The 8,444-nt window shown below is 38.1% G+C and overlaps 1 protein-coding gene across 4 annotated transcripts in view; it reads left to right on the top strand.

The window, feature by feature from the left end:
- The window catches only part of LOC129573606 (MOXD1 homolog 2), a 221,248-nt gene that overhangs the window by 72,400 nt on the left and 140,404 nt on the right, over nucleotides 1-8,444 (top strand). For all 4 annotated transcript variants that reach the window (XM_055454359.1, XM_055454360.1, XM_055454361.1 and 1 more), the window contains one exon: nucleotides 1,281-1,359. The gene's annotated coding sequence lies outside the window, so the exon portion shown is untranslated. The remainder of the gene's footprint in view (nucleotides 1-1,280; nucleotides 1,360-8,444) is intronic.

Here is an 8,444-nt window from a genome sequence, read left to right as displayed (position 1 = left end):
AGAGAGAGAGAGAGAGAGAGAGAGAGAGAGAGAGAGAGAGAGAGAGGGAGAGAGAGAGAGAGAGAGGGAGAGAGAGAGAGAGAGAGAAACACAATGTATGTCGAAGGTTTCTTGCTTTTTCAAAATTCAATGTTCATATTTTGGTTCGATATTGTGTCTATCGAAAAATTATTGCACAATGCAACGAATAAGGTTTGCGTACGGAACGGAGCAGATTGGCTGATGCTCCGGATTAATTTTGCAGACGATGGCTTCTCTTCTCGTTGTCTGTTTCACGCTCTTTCATCCATACTTTCGCTCTTGTCGATACAGTATGGAATCGGATGAACGATGGGCTCACTTTGTAATTATACCATATTCAGTCGCTCGTTCCGCATTAAACGTGCCAAGTGGAAAACATTTTTCGAATGCACAGACAGGCGGCAGTCACGACATATTAAAATAGTTTGATAATAGACAAAGGCCTTTTTCAAAGAGAGGTAAACGCACAGTTGAATTATTGAAAAAAGGAGAATCAAACCATTCTCAGTCGGCTACTGTTTTATCAGTTTCAAGAGAAGTGGACGCACTGACAGTGTGCATTTGTTCGTTGTGTAGACGACGACGACGACTAGAGTCGTATACGGCAGCGATGACGACGTACCATCGATGGCATTGATTATAGTTTTTTATTGAAGTTTTCCTCCGGAAAAATTATTGTTACAAAATATGTAAATGCAAAAGCTATTGCTGAATGGACTGAAAGGCAGTTGATGTTGTTGAGTGCTATTGCCACCGTCACGTCCAGTGCAATGCTGTTCAGTGCAAATGCTACCATTGCTTTTGCAACCAACTTGTTATAAGTCAGAACCATCATAGATATTTGTAGATAGGCATAGGCATACACACTAGATATAGATTTCATCGATATGAATAGAGTGAGAGTGAAAGATACACAGAGTGTTGGTCAACAGTCTGCATTGTGGACATTCCATTATAGAAATTCTATACACAAAATTGTGAACACAATAATTGCACAATGTTGCAATGATAATTTTCAATGAATGAGATGCAATTTATAATACAACATACACACACACACACACACACGCATGCCAACGTCTGGCTGTACAATCGATCGACAACATGTAAAACTATTTTCCATTGCCGTAATAAATTTTCGAATGTACACATCTACATTATACGTATACACATACTGGAAATGAACGAAGAAATTCGATAATATTCATATTAAATTGGTGCATAACATAATTATTAAAATGTGTTTTCGGTTATTTCAGGCCTGAAGAGAGAGTGTGTATGTAACACACGCAACGTGTTGGGGTTTTCAACGAGTCGCAGTCGATTATTACCATTTGAGTGAGTATGCGTAGTTAGAATATATAGTTAATAGCTTTCTAGTGCTTCACGGATGCTGTTATCACAATGTATATATGTGGATATTTCAAAGCAGCACACACGAAAGACGCACGACGCACGACGGAATATTAATTCAACGAAGAAAGACGAGAAAAAAAACCAATTCACCCGCATTCATTTCTATTTTGATGGCTTGTTATTTGAGATTTTTGTGGTAATGCTATGTGCAACATTGAATGCCGTTCTAAATTGACAAATCAATCCGCATGCATTCCTCCTCCATTCAATTTCCGAATAATTTCAATATTCAGTTTGCATATACATACGACGACCGATTCGAACCACACAAACTTAAGACGATGAACGCTGCAATTGTGACAAATCCAATTTTTTTCAAGCGAGACACAGACACACACACAGAGAGAGAGAGAGAAGGAGAAAAATGTTAAACGGGAATATGAAAAATAACGTGCAATGGAATATTGTATTAAATTGTTCGGATTTATATCCACATTTACGTGCATGCATTGCCATGCAATACAATGCAAAGAGATGCAACATCGACTACAATTTTTTGCAGCATAAAATTGGATTGTTGCTTAAATTTAAAGACAATAATCACATTGCATATATTCCAAAGATATTGGGACACTTGTATCGATTTCATTTTTCTGCTTATTTTTATATTCGGTGAAATATTTTCGAAAAATATGATCACTTCTCGCTTCCATAGTATCCGTTCCAATACTGTTTTCCGCAAGTAAACTTATTCCATTCTTAAAAGTCCTTTATATCTTACATGCTTCTCCAGAAAATTTGAAACTGCAGCTTTCGGGGGTGGGTGTGTGTGTGTGCGCGCGTGATGTGTATACGCGTGCTTATTCACTCTGCTCGAGCGTTAGTATTCCCAATTCGGCATTTTCTACCTACCTACGTGTAGTTTGAACTTACGAAATATGCATGTTTCATATTCACACAATAACAAAAAGCCACACGCTCACACACAGATGATGTTTAGTTTATGCTATCGCTGTTATTCTCCGATGGATTTTTCTCGCACCATGAATCACTTAACGTTTCAGTCACTTCTTCCACTACCATATATAAATTCCATGCCTCACTCGAAAAATACGATGATAAAACAATAGCGCTCAAACAGAGCATAAGAAAAGCAATTCGGGAAGATCACTTCTTCGCACACTGACTCGCTTCAAAAATGAAATTTCCTTTTGGATCAAACCGAAAAAACAGTGTTTCCTGTGCTGGTGCTGTTGCTGTTGCTGTTGCTGTTGCTCGCGTTATGTATTGTGAATTCAGATTTTTATATGTTTTTTCCACTTTTATTCACTTGGACATTTGAAAATAAATAAATGAATATCGTTTTCCTTGGCGCACGGACAGCAGAAGAGAAAGACGAAAAAGAAATATATGGAAAAAAGCATGGGAATCATCGAGAATGTGGCAAGAAATGTGTTCGCTGTACACTTTCCGTTGTCTGCTGTCGGTGCTGCTGCTGCTGCTGCTGCATCAGAGGATTGCGTCATGTAATAATGGGGCATATATATGTGTGTGTTCATTTTTATCATGTCATTCATATTTCGAGCATTATTGTGCATTCAGGTGCATAAAATAGAATATTTTAAATTCGAAAGTATATCGGTGGGATACATGCGCATACGCCAGAAACACTGTGAATTATGCATTGATGAAGCGGTAAATTGATATTATGCATATTGGACAGTAATAATAAAGACCCGTCTTGGAACGAAAACGAAACGAAATGGAACAAAGCCAAAGCGAAGAGCGTCGGCTCCAATGGACGAACAAGTGTGGTTGGTGATCAAAGAAAACACAAAACCCGAATGACAAACATAACAAACAAAACACTTACACATAATTCCCGGTTTTCACTGTGTGTTCGTCTTGCATCCCGCTATGATAAGAGTAAGCACTTTTTTCCTTCACTCTCGAACTTACTTGGTCTAAATTGTTTTACTCTCTCTCTCTCCCTCTCTGTTTCATCTGCAATGTTATTGTTACGGGAGAATACATGCTGTGAACTGTTATGTGTACATTTGACACCTTTTTGATGTTCTTTCCATTGAAATTCATATATGCAGCAGAATGTTTGTGCTTCTTGGCTTCATAAAAATATACACATCAATACACATAGGTGCAGAGATACACACAATAGGGCACAAGTTAAATGAACGAGAGCGGATACAACGGCAAACATGCTCCACAAATTGCGTGAATTGTCGATTCGACTGATACACATTTCAGGCATGAATTCCATGGATCTGTTGTCGTTGTACACCGACCAAAGAACAACAATAATAACGATGATGACCATTATCAAGCACTGCATGCACACACACACACATAGCTAGATCATGCTGACATCGGACGCACTTGATAAACTTGCTTACGAAATGCATGTGAAAATTGGTGTTTGTGGGCCATATATGTCATACTAGTGAGTGATATTGAGAGAAATACACGAAAAACAGAGTGTGTGAGAGGAATCTCTCTCTCTCTCTCTCTGTGTGTGTAATAACGAGAATCAAATATATTTCGTGGAGACGTTGTTTCCATCTTTCGAATGTTTCATCATCTTCTTATGCAGTTTATGGTTGCGTTGCTGTAAGTTATAACGCTTGAATAATTCAGTTTAGTGTATTGGTTTGCTGGTGTGCTAGTGTGCTGCTGTAAATATTTATTTCACCTAAATATGACATCATTCCCTTCAAGTCCAATTGTCATCTTGTACAAACATCTAGCGAGTGTCTAGAATACAATTTCGAGTGATGCTTGTGACATTATATCGCGTTTTTATTTTCAGCAGAGATACATACGCTCATGAAGTGTTTGTGAATTCTGGTGTGTGTGTGTGTGTGTGTGTGTGTGTGTGTGTGTGTGTGTGTGTGTGATTGTTGTTTTTGTTGTTGCTACTGCTCCTGCTGCTGCTCCTAATAAGGGATAAGAAGATGTTTCGCTAGACCTATATTCTGGCTTTATAAATCGAATTCGACACTGAGTTCCAATGATGATCACAAAATTAATGTTTGGTTCGCAATTTCATTTGCTCATACGTTTATCGGGCATCATTATTTGCAAAGCTGTTTCTTTAGCTGACACATAGAAAATATAGCAGCAATCGAATTTGTCGCACGTAACAATGACAGACATACTCCGCAAGAACCGAAATTGGGCACACAAACACAACATTTGTACAATAAACTCCTAGCATAGCTACTACCGTATGGGGTAACCGTGCATATTTTGAAGCCAAACATCATACGTCATAAAAATGTCTCGTTAAAACCAGTGAATGTGTATAATATGCTCACACACACAAACAGCAGAACTTGTGAAAATTGAAAACAATGGTCCCTTTTTTTTATTGTGTATCGAAGAAATAAAAACGAAAACAGCAAAAAGGTGTTTTATCACGTTTTTCCTTTTGTTTCCAAAAATTATAATATTTCGCGAATTGCCATTGTTTAGCTCCGTTGCAAAGCAGTCCGTTGTCACCGTTGTTGTGAAATTGAGGATATACCCGCAACAAGATATAATAGCGACTTGGTGTTAGCATCTCATTTTACCTCGGAAAATGGTTATTTTGTGTGCTCTGTAGAAAATGGTGATGATAAAATATATATATATAATATAAATAATAATTCAACTTGGAGCGCAACAGCTCCGACCAATCGAAAGGAGAAGAAAAAAACACGAAATTTTAAGCGACTTTAAGTGTATTAAAGCCGCTGAGCCCGTCTACGATGACGATGTCGACGTATCTCTCTCCCCCTCTCTCATATATGCAATGAAACAAAAAAGGTCCGAAAGAATTTCCTCCAATGCGGAAAGGAGCATAAAACAAACATTCACATAGAAGGATAGAGAGGGATAGGATGGAAGTGAGCAAAAAAAGACAAAACAACCAAAGAAGAGAAAAGAAATTATTTAAATGAGAATTGAATAAAATTTCTATGATGGAAAAAAGCGAATATGGGTTAAATTGAGAGAGTGTGAGTTCATCTAAATTTTATATGGGCACGATTATATCCTTGAATAAAGCACGAGCAATATAATTTACACGTATGTGCAAAGTACAGAAGCATTCGAATGCGAGCCAAGTATAGAAATAATACATAAAAAAACATAAACCAAAAGAAATATTTAAACCGAACGAGTTACTCTAAACTAATATTCAATACGAAATCCGACGAGTGCAAGAGAATAAAAAAGCAACGAGCAAAATGAGAAAAAATGAGATTTGATCATATGGAAATAAAAAAGGGCATATATATGCCTCATCGACGAAAAAAACTTTACTTTGGATGCAACAAAATCCGTCGATTCACTTTAACCCGTGATTCTATCAGTCCTTTTTTCGGTTCGCTGGTTCATTGTGTATTGTGCAATGCATTAATAGCAACAACAAAACAAGGTACACAAAGCAAAACAGATGCATACAACCGACGAACGAGAGGGAAAGAGTCAGAACGAAAAAATGATTGTGCAAGTAGTCAAGAAATCACTGGAAAACACGATGAAGGCAGCGACACAACAACCAAGCCGAATGGAAATAAAAATCGTAAAATAATGAAATAAAGAGGCAAAGAAAACAACCTAAATCTATATTTGAAAGCGCAAAAATGTGTAAAAGTCGCACATGCACACCGTTTGAGTAGAATTTTTTTTTCCGACTGTATATTTATTTTGTTTGAACGACAGTCTTACCCCCACCATAGGCTCCTTGGATCAAGGATCCGTTCGGCTTGGTCTTGCTGAGTGCTCGAGCTTGGTTTACCTTACAGTCTTACACATGACTATGCAAGTGTATTCCCGTCCTTTATGCTTCACTCCGCTGATTCTCGCTCACACTCTTACGATCTCTCTCTCTCTCTGTGTCGTTTGGCAAAGCGTTTCCCATTTCTTATGCCATTGTCATAGGTGCCTATCACATTTATACAAATTCAAATTGAGTGTGTATATGTGTATGTTTTTTGTGAGCTCTTCTCAGGTTCCCGTTCTTTTGCGTATTGTGTGAAGTTTTCTATTGTTATCTGCCGAAAAATAAAACATATGCAGATATAAACGCTCATGTTGCGTCTTTTCGCGAAAATGCTTGTGTTAACCATATATAAGAAATATATCAACAGCGTTTGTCTGTCGTGTTTCACTCGAAGTATAAAACCACTGCCGGTGTATTGTGTGGTTGTTGCCAAAGAAGAAGAAAAAAACCAGCATGGGTGTTACTTGCAACACTTGTATTTTTTCCTGCTTCTTTTTTGACACATTCGATTTTTTATTCCGTGTTTTTCACCATAAGAAGATGCGATAGTTTTTTTTTTTTAACCCGCTGTACATTTTATACCAAAGCGTGTCGCTCTCTTACACAATTCGTAAGACGGCTGCTTCTTCGCATGCACATTTCTATTGCGCGAGCAAGCGAGCGAGCGGACAAACGAACAATTCATTCTTTTTTCATGGTTTCTTTTGCTTATCTTGTCATTTACATTTATTTTCGCATTTTTTTCTGTTCTCAGCGCGCGCCCGCGCGAGCATTTCACATCCAAAGATTTGAATATGTTATCTATGATGCGACAATCTAAGGTCCCATTTATTGGTGTTCATGCTCGTTATTTGTCGTGCACGCTGCAGTACATAAGCCTTTCGAATCAGAAGTTGGTGTGTAGTATCTCGATCGTGTGGTAGTGGTGATGGTGGCAGTGGTGGTAGAAGGAAGAGGACCGGTGTACATTTGAATCTTGTGCAAGCAGAAAAAAATATGTGGAAAAACAGAATTGAAATTCATAAACAAATTTATGGAGAAGCTGTACAATACGACAATGACATATGAATGAGGTGTGTTCTTTTTGTAGCGATATGTGCGCGCTTTCATGTCGGTCCATCAATTGTGTTTTCATATGGGTGACACGCATTCATATCTTGCAAATGAAGTCAATGGGAGCCGGTGCCGATTGTTGCATGGCCAAATCGTACACACCAAGCTGTGTGAGCGGCCGAAAGAGGTGGAAAGTAAATATGTGCGAATATTTATGTAAATCGACACAGAAACGATTGAAACAAAACCGAAAAGGAAAGAAATAAACGAACGAGACCCAAACTTATTATTGCGCATCGAAAAGAATCAATGGTCGATTTTCGCTTTTGAATTTCTGCAAAGTCGTGGAGTTTAAGTGAATCGAAAAATGCCGCTAAACAACATATCGCGATTTACGATTTGCGATACGACGCACACATCTACTGTATAATAAAGATTTTCACGAATAAATCATTGAACAATTTTCAAAAGAAATTTCAAATATATTACCTCAAATAGAGTACAACTTTGTTTGCAAAGTTTTCTTCTCTTCTGTCTAGTATGCCTTGAATGTTGCGTGAACACAACACATCATGCAATCGTTTTTCTTAATGCGCTTACGCGTACGCACACCCCAACACTCTGGCTCAGTCGTCTCTTGCGACAAAACTCGGTTTAATGATTCGCAATTGCCTTTTCCTCACAGGCAAGTGAACGAGCGAGAGAGAGAGAGAGAGAGAGAAACACCGAAATGAAAAATATTCAAACATTTCGCATTTAGCACGCTCAACTCTTTTCCTTCAGCATCGCTACATGCTCGCCCGAAAAAACTTTTCTAATATTGTTACGTGAATCGTTGACAACGAATGGCAACAAACAATATGGTTTCCAATCCGTGTATATGCGCAACTTTTGATAACTTTTCGTATAGCTTTCGGTTGGTTCGGAAAATACAAAATCGTCACTTGAATCTAACGCGTTCCAAATTCGTTTACGGTTTTGTTGCTTAACGTTGAAAATGGTTCTCGCCATTATTTTGCCCAGAGTGTGTAAGTGCAAAAAAGAAAACCAAAATGCTCAAGTTCATTCATATACATGCACTTCATTGTAATTGGAAATGTTTCTTTATTCACATAAACTCTCTCTCTCTCTCTCTTTCTCTCTCTCTCTCTCTCTCTCTCTCTCTCTCTCTCTCTCTCTCTCTCTCTCTCTCTCTCTCTCTCTCTCTCTCTCTCTTTCTCTCTCTCTCTTT

This window comes from Sitodiplosis mosellana, unplaced genomic scaffold, assembly GCF_009176505.1.
Source record: "Sitodiplosis mosellana isolate CC-2019 unplaced genomic scaffold, AAFC_SMos_1.0 Smas_scaffold_6102, whole genome shotgun sequence".
Taxonomy (NCBI): domain Eukaryota; kingdom Metazoa; phylum Arthropoda; class Insecta; order Diptera; family Cecidomyiidae; genus Sitodiplosis; species Sitodiplosis mosellana.
The sequence above is the reverse complement of the archived record's forward strand: the minus strand, read 5'-3'. Positions and strand labels throughout refer to the sequence as shown.